Raw genomic sequence first — 22,768 nt, 5'->3', positions numbered from 1 at the left:
TAACTTATCAGGAGGAAGATATTGTACCTGACTTACCTTCTTTATCTCGTACTTTGAAGCTCCCCCTGAAGTGTTATTTTCTTCTAATGTCGCTCCCCCTTCATCGATGATCTCAATGCTCATTTCAGACGAGCTTACTTCGTCTTCGTCTTCTTGGTGACTTGCCACTAGCCCAAGTCCAACGAGGGATTCTATCTTTGATTCGAACGATGTTTCTGTTAGGACCAAAAGTAGCTAGAGGGGGGGTGAATAGCTAGTCGCGTTCGCTCGGTGCTCGACGTTGCTTGGCGTTGCTTGTTTCTTCAAAGATGTGCAGCGGAAATACAAAGAAACAATCACACAACGCTAACACGGTTGGTTTACTTGGTATCCACCTCACAAGAGGTGACTAATCCAAGGATCCACACCAACACACACACCCTCCACTAAATAAAACTCTCCTTTATGGTAACTACCAAGGGCGGAGAAGCCCTACAAGACTCAATACAAGAAGAGAGTGAAAGGATACAAGAAATACAAGCTTACAATGAGTATAAACCCTAACCCTAGCTTCTCTTCTTGGCTTTGATCCGCCTCTTGACTTGGAGAACTTCCAAGATCCTTCAAGAACTGGCGATCTGAGCTTTGTGAGTGCTGTGGAGGAGCTGGCGAGAGATCTGGAGTGAATCGGTGAAGAGATGCCGAAGGAATCGTGCGCCTGCGGCCTTTATCGACGCTAACGGTCGGATCCCGATCGATTCGAATGTTCCCAATCGATCGGGGAGGCTTTGGATCGATCCATGGATCGATCCAGAGCACCTCTGTGCTCTGGAAAAATGCCTGGATCGATCCACAGATCGATCCAGCGCTTATCGCGCGAAGCAGCAGCGTCCCAATCGATTCACTGATCGATTAGGACATCTGGATCGATCCACGGATCGATCCAGAGGCTCTCTGTTCGCTAGAAAAGGCTTGGATCGATCCACTGATCGATCCAGTACTTGGTTTTTGCCCAAAACCAAGTCCCAAGCCTACCAAACCAACATCCAGTCAACCTTGACCTGTTGGTACATCATGCCTAGCATCTGGTCACTCCTTTGACCTGCTAGGACTTCCCACCATGTGTCTGGTCAATCCCTTTGACCCACTTGAACTTTTCTATTCGTGCCAAGTATCTGGTCACTCCCTTGACCTACTTGGACTTCCACCAGATGTCTGGTCAATCCCTTTGACCTATCTGTATTTTCCCTTGCCTGGCTTCACTCACCAGGACTTTCACCTAGCTTCACTCACTATGGTTTTCCATCTGCCTAGCTTCACTCACTAGGGATTTCACCTGGCTTCACTCACCAGGACTTTCACCTAGCTTCACTCACTAGGGTTTTCAATCTGCCTAGCTTCACTCACTAGGACTTTTCCTTCTGCCTGGCTTCACTCACCAGGACTTCCATTCTACCTAACATCCCAGTTAGGACTTCCCAGTCAAGTATCCGGTCAACCTTGACCTACTTGACTCTTCTTCAATCAATTTCTTATTGTCAAACATCTAAACTCAAACCAAGACTCAGCTTGGTCAACTAGGTCAACCTTGACCTGAGGGATGTTGCACCAACAATCTCCCCCTTTTTGATGTTTGACAATACCACAATAACACTTACAATACCACATGTAAGTTAGGCTAATCCTATAGCCTCAATTTTCATGCCACTAGGTAATGAACACATAAATTAAGCTCTTCATTCTCCCCCTAAGAGGGCACACTCCCTCTAGGTAATGAAAGCCTAACTTACACCCATTCACAGGTCCTTTTATTCTCCCCCTATTGGCACACATCAACCCATCTTTGGGCACACATCAACCCATGCCCCAATTTTGGGTACACATCAACAAATCCATTTGTTGACGAGTCTCCCCCTGAAGAGTTGCTCATCGTTGTTCACAACATCACTCGTTGTGATCAACACGATAATGAAGATCTCATACCCTTCATTTATCCTTAACTTCTCCCTCAATGTAGACAAATACCCAACCTTGAGCATTTTCTAACCACTTGAGTTCCCACTTGAAATAATGAGGATATCCACTCCCCATTTCAAGTTCAAAAGCTCATAGATGAGCATTTTCTTTAAAGAAGGTTAACCACCTTCCAAGGTTCATGAAAAATAATTTTTCATGTCTTTAAAGAGTCCCTCCCCCTAAAGACATGGTGGTAACTTTTGTCATTGCACCAACAATGACTTGGAATCCCTAAACCTTTAGGAAACCCAAATTTAGAAGTTTTGAGGTTCAAATACTCAAAATTTGAAACAAACCTCAACCTAAACTTCAATGAAGCCTTCCTTAACCAATCCATCCTTGTTTTCACATGAAAACACCCTTTGTATGTATACAAATGTATTTTAGGGGTTTGGAATGGTTACCTAGACTCAAAGAGGTTCAAAGATGCTGAAATCAGGCCTTCCCAGCCAAAATCAGCAACTTGGATCGATTGGAGTTGGGTTCCAATCGATTGAACCTTTCTGAATCGATCCACTGATCGATTCAGACTACCTGGATCGATCGACTGATCCATCCAGCGAGCTTCTGCTCGCGGGATACTTGCCTTATGAATCGATCCACGGATCGATTCAGGAACTCCAATCGATCCATGGATCGATCGGAGCTCTGATAGTTGCTGAAATTCCATTTCAGTCAACTTCAGAAACCCCTAGAAAATTCTACAAAAATCCAAAAATCATGAAATTTCGTGTAGACATTATTTAGGGCATACTTAATCATGGAAAAATAGTTTTCTATAAAAATACATCATATTTTCAAAGATTGACACAAGCTTGAAAACTTGCTAAAACTTTAGCGTTTTCTTCAAGTTTGTGTCTAATTATTCAATGGTGATTACTATCAAAAGATAGCCTTCACCATGGTTTTCCAAAAGCATTTTTTTTTTAAAACCATTTCAAAACCAATATCCCATCATGTTCCTTGGGCATAATGCACATGACTTGTACATTAGTTTTCCCAATGATGGGAAAACACATAACTATGTGTTTTGATGAACCTAAAAACTCAAAAGAATACACTGAATCAACATCTTGAGCTTTGTTCATCATCCTAACATCTCACTTGTATCTAATGTGCACTAAAACACATACAAGTCACCTTATAGTCTTTGTGAGATGTAGATTTTGGTTTTGCCCTAATCTAGGGATCATGTATATCTATCTAGGCATTTTAGAGATATTAGACATCCACCTAGGATGTCACTTGTTAATAAGTGTTGTTAAATTCCATTTGTCCTTAATTACAAGGAATTAAACTAATGCATGATAATGTTATGGCATACATCAAAATAAAATAACTTTCAAAAGAAAGATTCCTATAACTACATGATGTATGAATGTCATGACATGGTATTTTTGGATTTTTCATAATAAAACATGAATGCAAAAATAGACATGATGTCATGGCATATGATGGGCAAACAATCATGGCAAGATTTAGCATAAATAAAATATACCTAGATTAACTATCTAAGTATCCTTAAAATCTTAGCTAAACTTACAACTTAAACCTAGATTGCCCTAAAGTGCTTCAAGAAAGTGCCAAAGCCTAAATTGGCATTTCTAATTCCCTTGATTAATGTATGCCAATTGAAAATAAGCATATCCTTAAATGTTGGCATTTTTCATTTTTCCACAAGAGTAGCACCTTTAAATTAAGGCCTGGATCGCCTTAAATTTCCTAAGAACATACCAAAATCCCAACTTGGTAGTTCTTCTGAATTTCCCAATATGTGCCATTTAAGATTAAAATCAATTCTTCCACCATTAGGCACATTTTACTCTTTCAAGGAGTAAATAATAATTCCATTTCATTTTCAAAGGTTAACAAAACCTTGAAAATGCTCCTTGAGTGTCAATTTCCTCAAAGTTGGGTTAACTACCCTTCTAATCGGAGTTGACACTCTCTAACCCATTTATGGGGTAGAGAAAATGCTCCTAGGAACCCAACACCTATTGGTGCTCCTTGGATGCTCTAGGTACTCACTAGGGATAACTTCCCTAGATACCTTCATAGTGACCTTGTTAGTGACTTTCTTAGACTTCTTAGAAGTCTTAGTCACTTTGGTTGCAAAGATACTTCTAGGGATATCTTCCCTTGTATCTTTGACTTGACCTCTAGACTTAGGGTTTGTTCCATAGCTATATGGAACCCTATGATAACTAGACACATCCCTTTTAGCTTTGGGTTTGTATCCCAAACCTCTATGGCCATTGGATGACTTTTGTACCCCTAAACCTAGGTTATGCTCATTTTGTCCTTTTAGGATATTTTCCATCCTTTTTAGGGTCTTTTCCATTTTATCAAGTCTTGATCTCAAGACTTGATTTTCTATCATTAAATCCTTAGATTTTGATTTTTCATTATACCCATGAGCATTTTTGTTTTTGGGCTTGTATCTATTATCCTTAGTGTTCTTGCCCAAGTGTCCATCTACCTTCCTAACCTTAGGTTGGGTAGTTTTGGCATGTAGGGCCACATGCTTTTCCTTAAAGCCCTCATGCTTCCTATTCTTATGGTAAATCGCATTAAAATGATAAAAATTAGAACTATCATGCTTTTTACCATAATGTAAAGGGGTAGGCTCAATAAAAGATACCTTCTTCTTTACCTTGAAGGCTCCCCCTTGACTAGTGCCTCCTTGAGCCTTGACCACCTTCTTCCCCTTGGGGCATTGACTTCGGTAATGCCCCTTTTGATTGCAAGAGAAGCATATAATATGCTCCTTGCTCTTCTTTGTGTTGGGGATGATCTCCTTAGGCTTCACCTTGCCTTTTTGTGCCACTTGGCCCTTCTTCTTGTCCAATTTAGGGCACTTGCTCTTGTAGTGCCCATATTCCCTACACTCAAAGCATATAATATGATTTTTATTATTAATTGAAATATTTATACCTTTGCTTGTAGGGGTGGCATCTTTTCCTTTGGATCCGGAGGTAGAAGCTTCCTCTTGATCGGACCTTGATTCTCCTCCATTTGATTTTTCTTGACTTGTGGAGGTAGAATCTTCTTCCTCCTCTTCGTCTCTTGACCCGGATGTAGAAGCTTCTCCTTCTTCTTGATCCGGCGTCACCAAGGATTGCTCCCCCTCAATCCTAGAGGTGGAGGCTTCATCATCTTGAATATGAAACAAGGAGTATGCTCCCTCCTTGTTCCCTTCGTTGCATTCCCTTGAGGATGAAGCTTCTTGGATTTCCTCTTCTTCGGAGGTTGAGCATCTCTCAATCTCGGAGTCCTCCTTTTGGTCTTGCTCCAAAGAGTCACCCTCTCTGGATACTTCTTGCTCTTGTACAGTGGAGGGGATCTCTTCATGAAGCTTGGCCAATTTTCTCCATAATTCCTTTGCATCTTCAAATTCTCCAATTTTGCAAAGGATGGTGCTTGGCAATAAATTGACCAAAAGCTTGGTCACTTTGTCATTGGCCTCGCACCTTTGGACTTGCTCTTGGCTCCACTTGCTCCTCTTGAGAACTTTGCCCTTTGAATTTCTTGGAGCCTTGAAGCCTTCCATTAGAGCAAACCATTGCTCTATCTCCATCATAAGAAAATTTTCGATTCTTGATTTCCAAGAATCGAAGCTTGTGGATGTGTACGGTGGAGCCACCCTTGTGTCAAATCCAAGTCCATCTTGGAATTGCATCTTGAAGTTGAGCTTGATAAAGTCTTGAACTTAAAGAATTTGCTCCAACTTCTTCACCCTCTAGCTTTTCTTGTTATGCTTGACCCTTCCGGCGATGATTCCGGTGAAGAGCGGCCTCGCTCTGATACCACTTGTTAGGACCAAAAGTAGCTAGAGGGGGGGGGGGTGAATAGCTCGTCGCGTTCGCTCGGTGCTCGACGTTGCTTGGCGTTGCTTGTTTCTTCAAAGATGTGCAGCGGAAATACAAAGAAACAATCACACACCGCTAACACGGTTGGTTTACTTGGTATCCACCTCACAAGAGGTGACTAATCCAAGGATCCACACCAACACACACACCCTCCACTAAATAAAACTCTCCTTTATGGTAACTACCAAGGGCGGAGAAGCCCTACAAGACTCAATACAAGAAGAGAGGGAAAGGATACAAGAAATACAAGCTTACAAGCTTACAATGAGTATAAACCCTAACCCTAGCTTCTCTTCTTGGCTTTGATCCGCCTCTTGACTTGGAGAACTTCCAAGATCCTTCAAGAACTGGCGATCTGAGCTTTGTGAGTGATGTGGAGGAGCTGGCGAGAGATCTGGAGTGAATCGGTGAAGAGATGCCGAAGGAATCGTGCGCCTGCGGCCTTTATCGACGCTAACGGTCGGATCCCGATCGATTCGAATGTTCCCAATCGATCGAGGAGGCTTTGGATCGATCCACGAATCGATCCAGAGCGCCTCTGTGCTATGGAAAAATGCCTGGATCGATCCACGGATCGATCCAGCCCTTATCGCGCGAAGCAGCAGCGTCCCAATCGATTGGGACATCTGGATCGATCCACGGATCGATCCAGAGGCTCTCTGTTCGCTAGAAAAGGCCTGGATCGATCCACTGATCGATTCAGTACTTGATTTTTGCCCAAAACCAAGTCCCAAGCCTACCAAACCAACATTCGGTCAACCTTGACCTGTTGGTACATCATGCCTAGCATCTGGTCACTCCTTTGACCTGCTAGGCCTTCCCACCAAGTGTCTGGTCAATCGCTTTGACCCACTTGGACTTTTCTATTCGTGCCAAGTATCTGGTCACTCCCTTGACCTACTTGGACTTCCACCAGATGTCTGGTCAATCCCTTTGACCTATCTGTATTTTCCCTTGCCTGGCTTCACTCACCAGGACTTTCACCTAGCTTCACTCACTAGGGTTTTTCATCTGCCTAGCTTCACTCACTAGGGCTTTCACCTGGCTTCACTCACCAGGACTTTCACCTAGCTTCACTCACTAGGGTTTTCAATCTGCCTAGCTTCACTCACTAGGACTTTTCCTTCTGCCTGGCTTCACTCACCAGGACTTCCATTCTACCTAACATCCCAGTTAGGACTTCCCAGTCAAGTATCCGGTCAACCTTGACCTACTTGACTCTTCTTCAATCAATTTCTTATTGTCAAACATCTAAACTCAAACCAAGACTCAGCTTGGTCAACCAGGTCAACCTTGACCTGAGGGATGTTGCACCAACAGTTTCCTCCCATGTCACCTTTAGATTTCTATACTTGTCAATTTAAGCTGTCCTCTTGTTCTTTTCCTTGTCCTTTTCTTTGCTCTTCAATTTTGGACAGTTATCTTTCACATGCCCTTCTTCATTGTAGTGGTAGCATCTTACTTTTCTTTTTCTTCTTGTACCCTACACTTGATTAAATTTTTTAGTTTTAAATAACTTTTTAAATTTTCTTACAATGAGTGTCGTTTCTTCTTCATCAAGAGAAGATTTAAAATCTCGTTCGTCCATTTTTGCCTTTAAGGTAATGTTGTGCCTTGGCTCCTTCTTTAGATCTACATATCTCGTTTCATGGACTTCAAATATTGAAAATAATTCTTCTAAAGTACTTAATTATAGATCCTTTGATATATAATAAGCATCTACTAATTATGCCCATTCAGTAGTCCTAGGAAATATGTTAAGTGCGTACCTTAGGAAATCTCAGTTGCTTACCTTTTCTCCAAGATTTGTGAGTCCGGTGATGAGTTCCTTTATTCTTGAGTGAAGGTGTGCAATGATTTCTCCTTCTTCTAATTTGATATTGTTGATCTGGTTCGTAAGAAGTTCCCATCTCGTGAGTGTTGCCTCAGAGGTTCTTTCTGTTGGTGCGGTTAGCACTAACGATTTAACCCAGGTTTTGATGAATGACAAATAGGTTAAGTTAGTTTTGTTGTTGTCTGACACTTTAATCGAGTGTGCAGGAGAAGTCCAGACAGGTCGACGGGCTGACCGGATGTCTGGCACGAAGTCCAGCTAGGTCGACGGGCTGACCGGATAGCTGGCAAGAAGTCCAAGCGGGTCGACGGGCTGACCGGACGCTTGGCGAGAAGTCTAGCTAGGTCGACGGGCTGACCGGATAGCTGGCGAGAAGTCCAGCTAGGTCGAGGGGCTGACCGGATAGCTGGCGAGAAGTCCAGACGGGTCGAAGGGCTGACCGGACGTCTGACAGGTAAGTAAGGTAAGTCACTGGAGGGGAGTGACTGCAAGGACGCGTTCCCGGGAAGGGAACATTAGGCGTCGATCCAGCTTAGATCCATTTCGGATATCTAAGTCGAGATCGTGACTAGATTCCGGTCTCGGAAAGACGGAATCTAAGTCATTCTCCTTTTTGCTAATTCATACTCACTTTGCTTTTGCTAACAATCTGTGTTGCAGGGTAAATTTGCCTCCGGACTAACGTTTGTCTTGCAGGACGGATTCTGCGAGACGGGAGGGAAATTTCATCCTGATCACGCGTCGCCACGTGGAGCTCGCTGGTTGGACTTGCTACGTCTCACCAGGGCGCCCGGAAGGCATCCAGGGCGCCCCGAGCCTCATATAAAAGAAGGGTCAGAGGAGAGCTTCAGGACAACAACGAAAAGAAAAGTCTTCCACTGCTCTGCACTTCTGCGACACTAACAAAGCTCCGACACCACGCTCCTTTCTTGTATTTATTGTCGGTATTTGCTTTTCATTTTCATTAGCATTCATTGTACTGGTTTTTGTAATCATTATTTCGAACTGCTAGTGAATTGCCCAACGAAAGTACTCACGGAGTACGGGCCTTCGAGAAGGAGTCGTCACAGGCTCCGAACGAAGTAAAAAACACTGTGTCTATTTTACTTTACCGCTGCGTTTATACTCGTCTTTTTCGAATCGATATTCACCCCCCCTCTATCGAATCTAACGGTCCTACAAGTGGTATCAGAGCAGGTACCGCTCTGATTTGGTGCAACCACCAGTCAGGCAAAGAGGGGTGTTTTTTAAAGAAAAATTAGATAAAATATTTTTCGTTTGGTGCAACCACCAGTCAGAGCAGGTACGCCTTTCGTTTTTTCCCTCCAAAACTGTTTTTGAAAAACACATCATCATCTTTTCCCCGTTGCTTAGTATTGCTAAAATATTACATTTTCAAATTTTTGGAATAATATTTTTTTATTAATATTTTATTATTTTTTTCGAAAATAGTGAAATATTATTTTTTTCAGCACTGCTAATCCAAGACCAAGTCTTGGGATTTTGTCTTTGTTTCATTGTGTGCAAGAACAATGTCTTTTCAAGAAGGATGGAACCCCAATGAACCACCACCGTACGATGAAGATTTCAACTACTGGAGGCGAAGAATGGAATGCTTCTTAGTAAGCGTAGATATCGATTATATGCTAATATTGAAAAAACCTTCTCAGAACTCGGAACTGAATAAAAACGTAAGTAAAATTATTTGTAATATTTTACCTAACAATATCATATGCAGACTAGAAAAATACAAGAATGCATATGAGCTGTGGACCCAGTTGATCAAGCTTCGCGAGACGCCAATGGAGCTAGAAGATCAAGTTAAAGTCGAATCCGGACTCGAGTCAGATCAAACGGAGAAGCCTGCTGAATTAGGGGTTGCGCTCAAGGTTAGTAATATTTACCAAAACACCCTTGCTAGTAGTAGTTTAAAATATATGCATGTTAATTTGGATATATCTGAAAGTATATGTGAAAATAGTGTACATGACAATACTTGCGAAAATACCCCTAGGACATTTTCTGATAAAACAAATATAATTAATTCAGAAAATACAGAAAATACCCCTAGGATATTTTCTGATAAAACAAATATAATTAATTTAGAAAATACAGAAAATCTGAAAATAATTAATAAATCTAAAAATTCGAATTTAAACCTAAACAAATTTGAAAATTCAAACAAAAAGGATGACAAGGTCAATATCAATCTAGACACAGTTAATAAATTGTTTAATAATCTAGACAATATCAATCTAGAAAATTCTATCCAAACCCAAGATAATTTAATTAACAAAAAATTAAATTTTAATGATAAGACTTATTTAATAAATTCCACTAATTATATCAACTTAAAAGATAAAGAAAATATAAGGATAAAATCAAATACTTTGATAAAATCAAAACGGAAGTTAACAAACTTAAAATTAAATGTTAAAGATAACATATTAAACAATCTAGAAAATTTAAAATTAACAATTAATAAAAAGTTAAAAGATAAAGCCTTAAAGAAATATAATTCAAACAATTTAATTAACTCAAAAATAAATAAAAACCTAAACTTTAAAAATAAGCTACTAAAGAAAGATAAGTCAATTAACCCAATAAAATTAAAATTGAAAGAAAATTTAAATATTAAATATACTCTTTTAAAGAAAGATAATTTGACCAATTTAATTAATTCAAAATTAAAAACTTAAATTTATATTACAAATTAAACATTAAAACTTAACTAAAACCAACTCTAATTATACAAGAAATCTTAAAACTAAAAATCAACAATTTAGGGGGAGGCTCCAGAATAGCTGGCACCTCCAAAAATAATTTACCCGACAGGGTAACCGAAACAAACTTACCCGGTAGGGTACCCAAAAACCAACCTACCTGGCAGGGTAGTTAGGAATAGAATAAACAGGGACAAAAGTTTAACTTGACAAGTAGTACTGGTGAAGTTTTGGATGATAGTACGTTGGGGAAGCTTGGGCATCGCATGTCTAGAAAGATATGACTTCGATCTGGTGCATTTGGCCAAGTGGAATTGACCGAAGCTACCCCTTACGGATCCTAACTAGGTAGACCAAGCTTTAGTACAAAGCTCCGTGGATAGGACTATTCGGAAAACCTCGAAGGGTTGGTTACTTCTAATGATGTCTAGGTGACTCACCAAGCTTAGAAGTTTATCCGAAGAATGCCTATTTGTTGAGACCAAAGCTAAACCTGAATCTAACACAAGTTAAACCAAACCCTGTAATTAAATCTAATTCATCTCACAAAATTATAGGATTCCCTGATTGATAATCTAGATCGGGTGAGATGAATAAGGATTAAATTCAATAATTTTCAAATTAAATTTAATTTTCAAATTTCAAATTAAATTAAAATTAATTAAAATTAAAATTCGAATTTCAAATTAAATTAAAATTAATTTTCAAATTTCAAATTAAATTAAAATTAATTAAAATTAAATTTCAAATTTCAAATTGAATTTCAAATTCAAATTATATTAACTTTAAAAACCATTTTAAAAATTCGTTAAAAACTATTTTAAAAATTCTTTAAAAATCTATTATAAAAATTCTTTAAAAACCATTTTAAAAATTCGTTAAAAACTATTTTAAAAATTCTTTAAAAACTATTTTTAAAAATTCTTTAAAAAACTATTTTAAAAATTCTTTAAACACTATTTTAAAAATTCTTTAAAATCTATTTTAAAAATTCTTTAAAAACTATTTTAAAAATTCTTTAAAATCTATTTTTAAAATTATTTAAAAATCTATTTTAAAAATTCTTTAAAAACTATTTTAAAAATTCTTTAAAAACTATTTTAAAAATTCTTTAAAAAAAAAAACTATTTTAAAAATTCATTAAAATCTATTTTAAAATTCTTTAAAAACTATTTTAAAAATTCTTTAAAAACTATTTTAAAAAAAAAATTCTTTAAAAAACTATTTTAAAAATTCTTTAAAAACTATTTTAAAAATTCTTTAAAAACTATTTTAAAAATTCTTTAAAAACTATTTTAAAAATTCTTTTTAAACTATTTTAAAAATTCTTTAAAAAACTATTTCAAAAATTCTTTTTAAACTATTTTAAAAATTCTTTAAAAACCATTTTAATAATTCTTTTAATTTAAAAACTCTTTTAAAAATCATTTTAAACTTTAAAAAATTCTTTTAAAAAATCATTTTTAAAAAACTTTAAAAAATTCTTTTAAAATATGTTTTAAAAACTCTTTTAAAAATCATTTTAAACTTAAAAAAAAATTTTCTTTTAAAAATCATTTTAAAAACTTTAAAAAAATCTTTTAAAAATTATTTTAAAAACTCTTTTAAAAATCATTTTAAAAACTTTAAAAAATTCTTTTAAAAATTATTTTAAAACTCTTTTAAAAATCATTTTAAAAACTTTAAAAAATTATTTTTAAAAAAAAAATATTTTAAAACATTTTTAAAAATTATTTAAAAAACTCTTTTAAAAATCATTTTAAAAACTTTAAAAAATTCTTTTAAAACATTTTTAAAAAACTCTTTTAAAAATCATTTTAAAAATTCTTTTAAAACATTTTTAAAAATTATTTCAAAACTCTTTTAAAAAATCATTTTAAAAACTTTAAAAAAATTCTTTTAAAAATTATTTTAAAACATTGTAAAAATTATTTTAAAAACTCTTTTAAAAATTATTTAAAAAAAAAACTTTAAAAAAATTATTTTAAAACATTTTAAAAATTATTTTTTTTTTTAAAAAAAAAATCTTTAAAATAATTTTAAAAACTTTAAAAATTCTTTTAAAACCTTTTAAAAATTATTGTTATTTTAAAAATTATTTTAACATAAAAATTATTTTAACATAAAAATTATTTTAACTTAAAAACTATTTTAACTTAAAAATTATTTTAACTTAAAATTATTTTAATATAAAAATTATATTTTTAAAATTTTTTTAACTTAAAAATTATTTTAAAAAACTTTTTAAAATCATTTTAAAACTATTTAAAAAAAAAAAATTATGTATCATTTTGAAAAATTCTTCTTATTTTTTCACTATAATAAAATTCTTTTAACTTAAAAAAAAAATAGGAATAATAATAAATTATTTCTATAGATTATTTTCACTTTAAATATTATTATTTTGACTTTAAACTCATTTTCAATCTTAAACATCATTTTAACCTTAAAATTATTTTTTAATTTAACTTAACTGAAAATTAGATCTTAAATTAAAACTCATTAAAACTTAATTTAACATTACTTTTCAACTTAATTTAACTTAACTAAAAATTAAATCTTAAATTAAAACTTAATATTGAAATTACAATTAAAATTAAAATTTTTAACTTAAACTTAAAATTAAACTTAAACTTAAATTAACCACTAATATTAATTTAAATCTAAAATCAAAACTGAATCAAACATATGTTAATTGACATAAAACATATTATAAAAATCATTTTAAATTCCTTTTAAATGTTGTTTTAGAAATCCCTTTAAATTTTTTTTTAATAATAATAATTATAACTAACACTTTCATTGACCAACTCAATCAAGTAATATGAGATTTAAATTATTTCACTAAGTATTAAATTATTAAATCAAGTAAAAACTAATCAATAAATTATTGATAATGCTTAACTGTTATTAAATTAATAAAATCTTATCTTATTTAACCTTAAACTAAAGTTATGCACCTGAATCTAAAATTAATTAATAATTGATTAATCAAATTCAAATAAACAGTTATACCAAGGATACAGAGATAATAATATATGTATTACTAAATTAGACAAATGTGTTAGGGCTTTGAAATTTAACACAACCAAACCTTAGTATTAAAGGGGAGATATTAAATTAAGGGGAGTAACCAATTCAGGGGGAGGTTCAATTTCTTTTAAATCCCCTAGAAAAATTAATAAATAAGGAGGATTAATAAATTAAAGGAATATCAAATTCAGGGGGAGGTTTATTTTTTAATTATCTCCTTAAGTGTTATTTTTCAATCTTCTCTTTAAAATCTCTCTAGAAAATTCTACCTCATTTAAAAAAAAAATAAATTTACTTTGAATATTTTTAGGAAATATTTTCAAAATTTTAAGTATCAAGTTCAGGGGGAGAAATTAATTAAAATTTTGTGTGTTGGAAAAATACTTTTTTACATCTATTTTAAAACTAACTTATTTTTAAAACACCAGTTTTCAAAAAGTTAAATTTAACTAAGTTTAATCCCACCTAATTTTTAAACCTGATTTTAAAAGTTGAATATTGAAAATTTAAACTTATTCAGTTTTGTAATATATGCTTGAAAATTCAACTTTCCAAACTTAGCGTTTATCAAATTAGCCTTAAAAATTTATTTTGGCAAAAATTTTACTTCTTGAAAAATTATTCTTACTTGTTTAATTTTTGCTTTGTTTTGAAAAATCGAAGTTGAAAGTTTACCTTTTTGAAAAGCAAATGTTACTTAAACATGAAAAGTAAATTTTAAAAACCTGATTTGAAAATTTTTACACGCTTGAAAAGTTAAACCTGATTAACTTTAAATTTATACTTTTCAAAATTCAACTTGTCTCCCCCAAGTCAACTTGACTATTTTTTTAACTTGGTGTTAAAAATTGTACTTTTATCTTTCAATTTTGAACCAAACTTAGATATGTTTCAAAATCTGATTACTTTTTACAGTAACTCTACACTATGATTATTTACCTTTGCTTATTTTTGATGAATGCCAAAGGGGGAGGGTTAGGTGGTTAAGTTAGCTAAACCAATTTGAAAATACAAACTAACTTTAAAATCACATAAATGCATGTTGTTTCTTGCATATGTTTTCACTAACTTAACCAGGTTGTCATTCCATCAAAAAGGGGGAGATTGTTGGTGCGGTTAGCACTAACGATTTAACCCAGGTTTTGATGAATGACAAATAGGTTAAGTTAGTTTTGTTGTTGTCTGACACTTTGATCGAGTGTGCAGGAGAAGTCCAGACAGGTCGACGGGCTGACCGGATGTCTGGCACGAAGTCCAGCTAGGTCGACGGGCTGACCGGATAGCTGGCAAGAAGTCCAAGCGGGTCGACGGGCTGACCGGACGCTTGGCGAGAAGTCCAGCTAGGTCGACGGGCTGACCGGATAGCTGGCGAGAAGTCCAGCTAGGTCGACGGGCTGACCGGATAGCTGGCGAGAAGTCCAGACGGGTCGAAGGGCTGACCGGACGTCTGGCAGGTAAGTAAGGTAAGTCACTGGAGGGGAGTGACTGCGAGGACGCGTTCCCGGGAAGGGAACATTAGGCGTCGATCCGGCTTAGATCCATTTCGGATATCTAAGTCGAGATCGTGACTAGATTCCGGTCTCGGGAAGACGGAATCTAAGTCATACTCCTTTTTGCTAATTCATACTCACTTTGCTTTTGCTAACAATCTGTGTTACAGGGTAAATTTGCCTCCGGACTAACATTTGTCTTGCAGGACGGATTCTGCGAGAAAACAGGGTCCGGGTGCCCGGAAGGAATCCGGGCGCCCGGAGGTCCGGGCGCCCAGAAGGGATCCGGGCGCCCGGGAGGGAAATTTCATCCTGATCGCGCATCGCCACGTGGAGCTCGCTGGTTGGACTTGCCACGTCTCACCAGGGCTCCCGGAAGGCATCCAGGGCGCCCCGAGCCTCATATAAAAGAAGGGTCAGAGGAGAGCTTCAGGACAACAACGAAAAGAAAAGTCTTCCACTGCTCTGCACTTCTGCGACACTAACAAAGCTCCGACACCACGCTCCTTTCTTGTATTTATTGTCGGTATTTGCTTTTCATTTTCATTAGCATTCATTGTACTGGTTTTTGTAATCATTATTTCGAACTGCTAGTGAATTGCCCAACGAAAGTACTCACGGAGTACGGGCCTTCGAGTAGGAGTCGTCACAGGCTCCGAACGAAGTAAAAAACACTGTGTCTATTTTACTTTACCGCTGCGTTTATACTCGTCTTTTTCGAATCGATATTCACCCCCCCTCTATCGAATCTAACGGTCCTACACTTTCATGTAGATCCAAAATTTTCTCCCAGAGCTCCTTGGCAAATGCGTAGGCTCCGATCCGATTGACTTCTTATGGCTATAAGAGGCTCAGCAGATGGAACTCTACTTTTCCATTTGCCATGAAATCAGCTTGCTTCTTCTTCATGATTGGTATTCTTCTTTAACCTCAGGTGCTACAAAATAAAATTTCATAATTAAAAGTAAATTGAAATCTATCTTAAAGAATACCTCCATCTTTTTCTTCCAGCTTGCGAATTCCCCCTGAACTTTGGTGGATTGATGCTCGGTCCGGCCATCTCTTGTGCTTCATTTGGCGATAAGTCCTACTGAAGCTATTGGGCTCTAATACTACTTGTTGGTCTCTTGACGATTAGCTAGAGGGGGTGAATAGCCTGCATAATCAAAACAAATAAAATCTTTTCTCAAATTTTACAGCTTAATTAAATCATATACTTGCATAAAAAGAAACTTATTAATTAAAGAAATAAAAGAGACACAAAAGAAATTACTTAGTTTGTAATAAGGGGATTTCTAATCTAAGGAAGTTGAAAGCTCACTAATGTCTCCTTCAGGTGGAGAAGCCTTTTACAACAGTTAAAGCACTCAAATAGTAGCAGAATAATCAAAGAAAGTGATTACAAGTGTTGTTTTGATCTTCTGGTACTTGGGTTGTATTTACAGTCCTGGTCGGGGCACTTGGAAGGGTTCTAGGTTCCTAGAGGGGCATAAATTTTTATTCCCATCGTAGTGGGATGTGCCACATTGAGTTTGGTTAAAATTCCTGGTCCGGGCGCCCAGAAAGGTTTCGGGCACTTGGACCAAGTCAGGGCACCCCGGACTAGGTCAAGGCGCTTGGACCAAGAAAGTCAACATTTTGTTGACTTTTGGTCTCAATCTTCTACTCTGATTTAGCTCGTATTAGTCTAGGCTTCCACTCTAGCTCTGCTCACTTGGGTGATTTCGGCCATCCGGAATAGGGCTCACCCAAACTCCTTTTTCGGCCTTCGAGTAGTGCTCCACTCCGACTTCTCATCCCTTGGAAACACTGCGCGCCTCTTTCACATCCGCCAATGTACTCTTCTGCAGCACCTCATCCCTCGGATACGCCGATCCTATGTCTCTCTCCCGTGCCTCTCTTCTCTCTAGCTGCGTCTTTTGCTTGACTTCTTGTGCTCCTAAGTTCCTGCACACTTAGACACAGGGGTTAAATACCAACATAACCTAACTTAACTTTGTTGATCACATCAAAACTACCATGGGGTACTTACACATTGTTCCTTGAGCTACAGCCAAAGAGGATGTTTGGATCCAAAAGTTATTATAAAGCTTGGTGTTGTTCCTAGTATAGCAAACCTAATAGACCCCTATTGTGATAACAATGGGGCTATTGCACAAGCTAAGGAACCTCGCTCTCATCAGCTGATCCTGTCTGAGTGCTTGCGAGAAGAAGCGTTGGGCGATGATGAGCGATGACGAATAATGACCCTGATGCCGAAGAACAGGGGAGGATCTGAGAAAACCACAGCGGACCTCACAAGAGCCTAAATGTAAAAATATAGACCTGAGAAAATCAGAGCGGATCTATGAAGAATACCTCATGAAAATGAACTCCGGCGAAGTGCCTCCGTGGATCGGTGAAGACTCAGTAATCCAATGGATGGACCTCTTCCTGCCCACAATGAGACCAACCAACAAAGCGTTAGTGACCAAAGACCAGGGTGGGAATCCTTGGCTAGACCCTCCGACTCTCAAGTTAGTCTCCTCCGAGAAGAAAGGAAAATAGTCTGGAAGAAGATGAAAATTAGGGTTTGATTCTGATGCAATGCATATGTTTGCGTACCTGGCCAGTGGAGAGGATTCCCCCTTTTATTTCACCTCATCTAACCTCCACAGTCAAGAGGTGGACCTCGATTTGTTAAAGTTTGTTAAGAGATGACGTAAGCTAAAACTACAATAATAGTTTAAGGAATCTTTTTCTTACCCCAAATGTACCTTCTTTGTCGTTTAGCATACCTGTGGAGACTTCTAGAAGCTATTTGTCGTCAAATTAATTAAGTTGTCATATGATCATATATTCTTATGGTTCACCTGCTACATACATTTGGTTAGTCACATAAGCCCATTCTGTATATATGAGAAATATCTTCTGTTGTATTAGTCTCGACCGGTATTCTATACTCGATCGGTTGTTTATACCCAACCAGGATTCTACTATTATAAATATGCTAGAGATGTTAGGATGTATACTAAAAGCCTAGCTTTTTGTATGAACATTTATTTTAAAATGAGAATCACATTGGTCAAATATCTGCATTTAGTTAAATGCAATTATCCATTTAATTTATATTGTAGATAACATTGTGTGTGGTGTCACATAGAAGATAATGTTATCATTTCCTTATAAATTATAAATAGTAGCTCACAGCCAAGATGGATTGGGACAAACCATTGGAATGGTTGTAGTGTAATTTAATACTAGTTTATCTTGACTATAAAATTACACTTGTACACTATGTGTGTTTCTTTTTATACTGACAACATAAAAGAACAAAACCTGTGTTATTATGGATGTGCGTACTCTTAATCCCGATATAATAACAAATACATATACTTAGTATTTATTTCTTTAATTTATCAAAGGGTGAGATTTATTCAGTTAAATCAATAGACCCGATAAGTTGAGAAATAATATTATTTATATGGTGTGTTGTTGATTATAAAAGGAAACTGTGTCCTTGTAATCTAGATTGATGATGTCCCCTTGAGGAGCCCATAAGGATTATCATGTAAACCCTGCAGGTGGACTTAGTCTGACATGATAATAAGGTTGAGTGGTACTACTCTTGGAGCTAGATGTTAATTAAGTGAGTTGTCAGTAACTCATTTAATTAACGAACATACGATATCTTAAACACAGGGAGACTAACACACTCATGATAAGAAGGAGCCCATATTGTAATATGAGATTGGTGCGGTAGTTCAATAATAACTCTTAAGTGGTATGAGTTATTATTGATGAACTTGAGTTGGGTGTTTGGGTCGAACACAGGAAGCTCAAGTCCATCAGGAGACCAAAACCAATTCCTCCTCTCGGCCCCTGTTGTAGCCTCTATAAAGTCTCACATTCACCAATTTTGGTTTTGCTTCCTATCCAAGAAAGGGGCTGGCCACATCCTTGCTTGGTGCCCAAGTAAGGGGCCGGCCAAGCCTTGCTTCCTACCCAAGAAAGGGGTCGGCCAAGCCTTGCTTGGTGCCCAAGCATGGGGCCGGCCAAACCAAAAGAAAAGAAAAGAAAGGAAAAAAAGGAGATATTTTTTCTCAACAGAATTAGAGATTTTTCTAAAAAGAATTACGCTGATTCTTTCTTAGAAATTTTCTTAAAAGAATTATATTAATTCTTTCCTAAGAAATTTTTCTAAAAAGAATTATGTTGATTCTTTCTTAGAAATTTTCTAAAAAGAATTGTACTAATTCTTTCTTAAGAAATTTTTCTAAAAAGAATTATGTTAATTATTTTCTAGAGATTTTTTCTAAACAAAAATCTATTACTTTTTTTTTTCTTTTTTATCTAGGGCAAAGGGTTATAAAAGGAGAGGAGGTTGTGCCATAAAAATCAACAATTCAATTATTATTGATAAGTTTCTCTCCTTTCCCTTAAGGTCGGCGCTCCATCCATTTCTTCTTCCCTTTCTTCCCTCTAGGGCCGGCGCCCCACTTCCTTTTCTTCTTCCCTTTCTTCCCTATAGGGCCGACGCTGTAACACCCAACAATTTCATATGAATTTCTTTTAAGAATAAGAGAAAATGGAACCAAAAAGAAAATAGAAAAAAAAGAAGAGTGGTCAAGGCTTGAACCTTGAACCTCTTAACAAGTAGCATGCTTTAAGTAGTATGAGATAACCAATAGGCCAAGGGAAAGCATTGGTAGGAAGGAAAAGGGAATTGTAGTTAAGAGTAGGGATAGTGAAGGGACACCTTTCTTCCTTCACTTAGAAGAAAAGTTTATCTTTTCTTTCTCCCCTTTCATTTAGCATGAAGAGTTCATTTTCCCTTCATTTAGAATAAATGAAAGGAAGAATAAAAAGGTATTTTCCCTTCTCCCTTTCATGGAGAATAAATAGAAGAAAGGGAAAGAAAAATTATTCTTTTCCTTCTTCCTCCTTCTCCTTCCTTCACCGAAAATCCAAGCTCCTTGTTTCTCTCATTGCCGAATTCAAGTAAGGGCTTCATCCCTAAGAAAACTTCACAAAAGGAAGCCCTTGAAGCATACTTCTCATTAAAATAAAAGAAAATAAAGAAAAGGGAATTCTAGAAGCGAAAAAGGGTTTCTTTCTTCTTCTTCACCAAGGGTATTCTCTTAGTAAACCCAAGCAAGAGGATGTAAGTATCTCCCTCACCTGCGGTACAAGTAGTTTATGCGTGTTATTCATGTTTTATGTTGCTTGAAAATCTAGAAATCATGCTCTTAGGGTTTCGGCCAAGAAGGAACAAAATAGATTTAAGAAAGTCTTTAAACCTAAACTATGCTTGTTTATGGTTCCTTATAGTATGTGATCAACTATGTTATGTTAGTTAAGGTTTTGATGTTTTAAAGTTTGCCAAAAACCCTAGAACCATGCTCTTAGGGTTTCGGCCAAGAAGGAATAAAATAGATTTAAGAAAGTCTTTAAACCTAAACTATGCTTGTTTATGGTTCCTTATAGTATGCGATCTACTATGTTATGTTAGTTAAGGTTTTCATGTTTTAAAGTTTGCCAAAAACCCTAGAACCATGCTCTTAGGGTTTCAGCCAAGAAGGAACAAAATAGATTTAAGAAAGTCTTTAAACCTAAACTATGCTTGTTTATGATTCCTTATAGTATGTGATCTACTATGTTATGTTAGTTAAGGTTTTCTTGTTTTAAAATTGCCAAAAACCCTAGAACCATGCTCTTAGGGTTTCGGCCAAGAAGGAACAAAATAGATTTAAGAAAGTCTTTAAACCTAAACTATGCTTGTTTATGATTCCTTATGGTATGTGATCTACTATGTTATGTTAGTTAAGGTTTCCATGTTTTAAAGTTGTTAAAAACCCTAGAACCATGCTCTTAGGGTTTCGGCCAAGAAAAAAATAAGATGAATTTAAGAAAGTTCTAAACCTAAACTATGCTTGCTTATGATTCCTTATGATATGTGATCTACTAGATTATGTTAGTTAAGGTTTTCCATATTTTAAAGTTGCTAAAAAAAAAACCCTAGAACCATGCTCTTAGGTTTCCGCCAAGGAGGAATAAAATGGATTTAGGAAAGTTTTAGAACCTAACTATGCTTGTTCATGGTATGTAATCCATTATATGATGTTAGTTTAAAGTTTTCCATGTTTTATGTTGCTTTAGACCTAGGATGACACCTCTTGTAAGTTTCGGCCAACTAAGAAAAAAATAAGGTAAGAAGTCCTTCTATGTTGCTAAAGGTCTCCCATGTTAGGATGAGTACCATGTGATGCTAGTATGATACTTTCCTTGTTTTAAAAATGCTTAAAACCTAAGGCTATGCCTTGTAAGTTTCGGCCAAGAAGCAAGGAAGGGAATTAGGGAAGCTTAATTTCAACTAGACTTGCTTATGTTTTCTCCCATGTTATGCTATGTATGATGTGATGCTAATATGATACTTTTCTTGGTTAAAGTTGCTTAAAAATTTAAGTTCATGTTCATGCAAGCTTCAGCCAAGATGTGGATTAGGAATTATGGAAAGTTCAAAACCCTAACCATGCATGATAATGACTCTCTATGTTATGCTATATGATATGTTTCATGATATGACAAGAACATGATATGATTCATGATATGACAAGAACATGATATGCTTCATGATATGACAAGAACATGATATGCTTCATGATATGACAAGAACATGATATGCTTCATGATATGACAAGATTATGCTATGTTTCATGATATGACAAAAACATGATATACTATTTTACTTTTGTATTGGCTTGTACCGGACCCTAAGAATGGTCCATGGGATGGGCTCCTAAGTTGCCCCTAGGTCCATGGTCAAGGAAACGGGCCTAGTTCCTAGTAGGTTCGAGATTTGCTACCTCGGATTTATTTAGGATGCGCGTAATTCATGTATGTGGTATAATGTCGGGCCCTCATGTTGAGATTTATGTTTAAGTACCTATATGATATATGTTTTCAAAGAACATCTTGCATATGTTTGTTTCATGCTATATGATTATGATATATGTTTTCAAAGAACATCTTGCATATGTTTGTTTCATGCTGTATGATTATGATATATGTTTTCAAAGAACATCTTAAATATGCTTATCTCATGCTACATGATTATTATGCTTCATGAAAATGTTATTGGGTGATATGTCTATGATGCCTAAATGAACATGCTACTACCTTATACTTATGCTTGTTTGATTAGATGAACATGTCATTACTCTATATCAACTTCATGATGTATGTTATTGTGAGTAGAAAAGGATCTTACTAAGTCTATGTGCTTATAGTTTTATTTTTCTTGTACTGCAGAAAAGAGTAAAGCATGGTTAAACTCAAGGGAGCAGTAGGAGGGGTAGAGGATGTGTGTGACAGTGGCATGGTGGAAGAGATCTTTTTTGTGTTTTCAGGACTTATATATGTTTTAAGCTTTTGCATGTGAACTATTTTTTCTTGCTACTTTTTATGATATTAGCTTGACTTGTTGGGTGCTTTATACTTAAGTTGAACTATACTTACCTTTGCTTCCATAATACCTCGAAATGCTAAGTACTTGTTATTTAGAGAAGTGTTAGTGATCATGAGCTCTAGAGAGTCGTATACATGTTTAGTTTTCCTCTTATCTTAGTACACTTTATGCTTTAGTTAAGACAAGCATGTATCATGTTTCAAGTAATAGATAGTAAATAAATTTTTATATATATGAATGCTAGCATGTTTACATGTTTTGGTTATATGATTAAGTTTTAAGTTGTAAAGAATTAAAAAAAAAAAAAGAGAAATTTTTCTTCCGCTGCAATGATTTCTTATGCATGTATGTATGTATGTTCACGTAGCACTGCCCTT

Source organism: Zingiber officinale, chromosome 8B (genome assembly GCF_018446385.1).
Source record: "Zingiber officinale cultivar Zhangliang chromosome 8B, Zo_v1.1, whole genome shotgun sequence".
NCBI lineage: Eukaryota > Viridiplantae > Streptophyta > Magnoliopsida > Zingiberales > Zingiberaceae > Zingiber > Zingiber officinale.
This window is presented reverse-complemented; position numbering follows the sequence as displayed.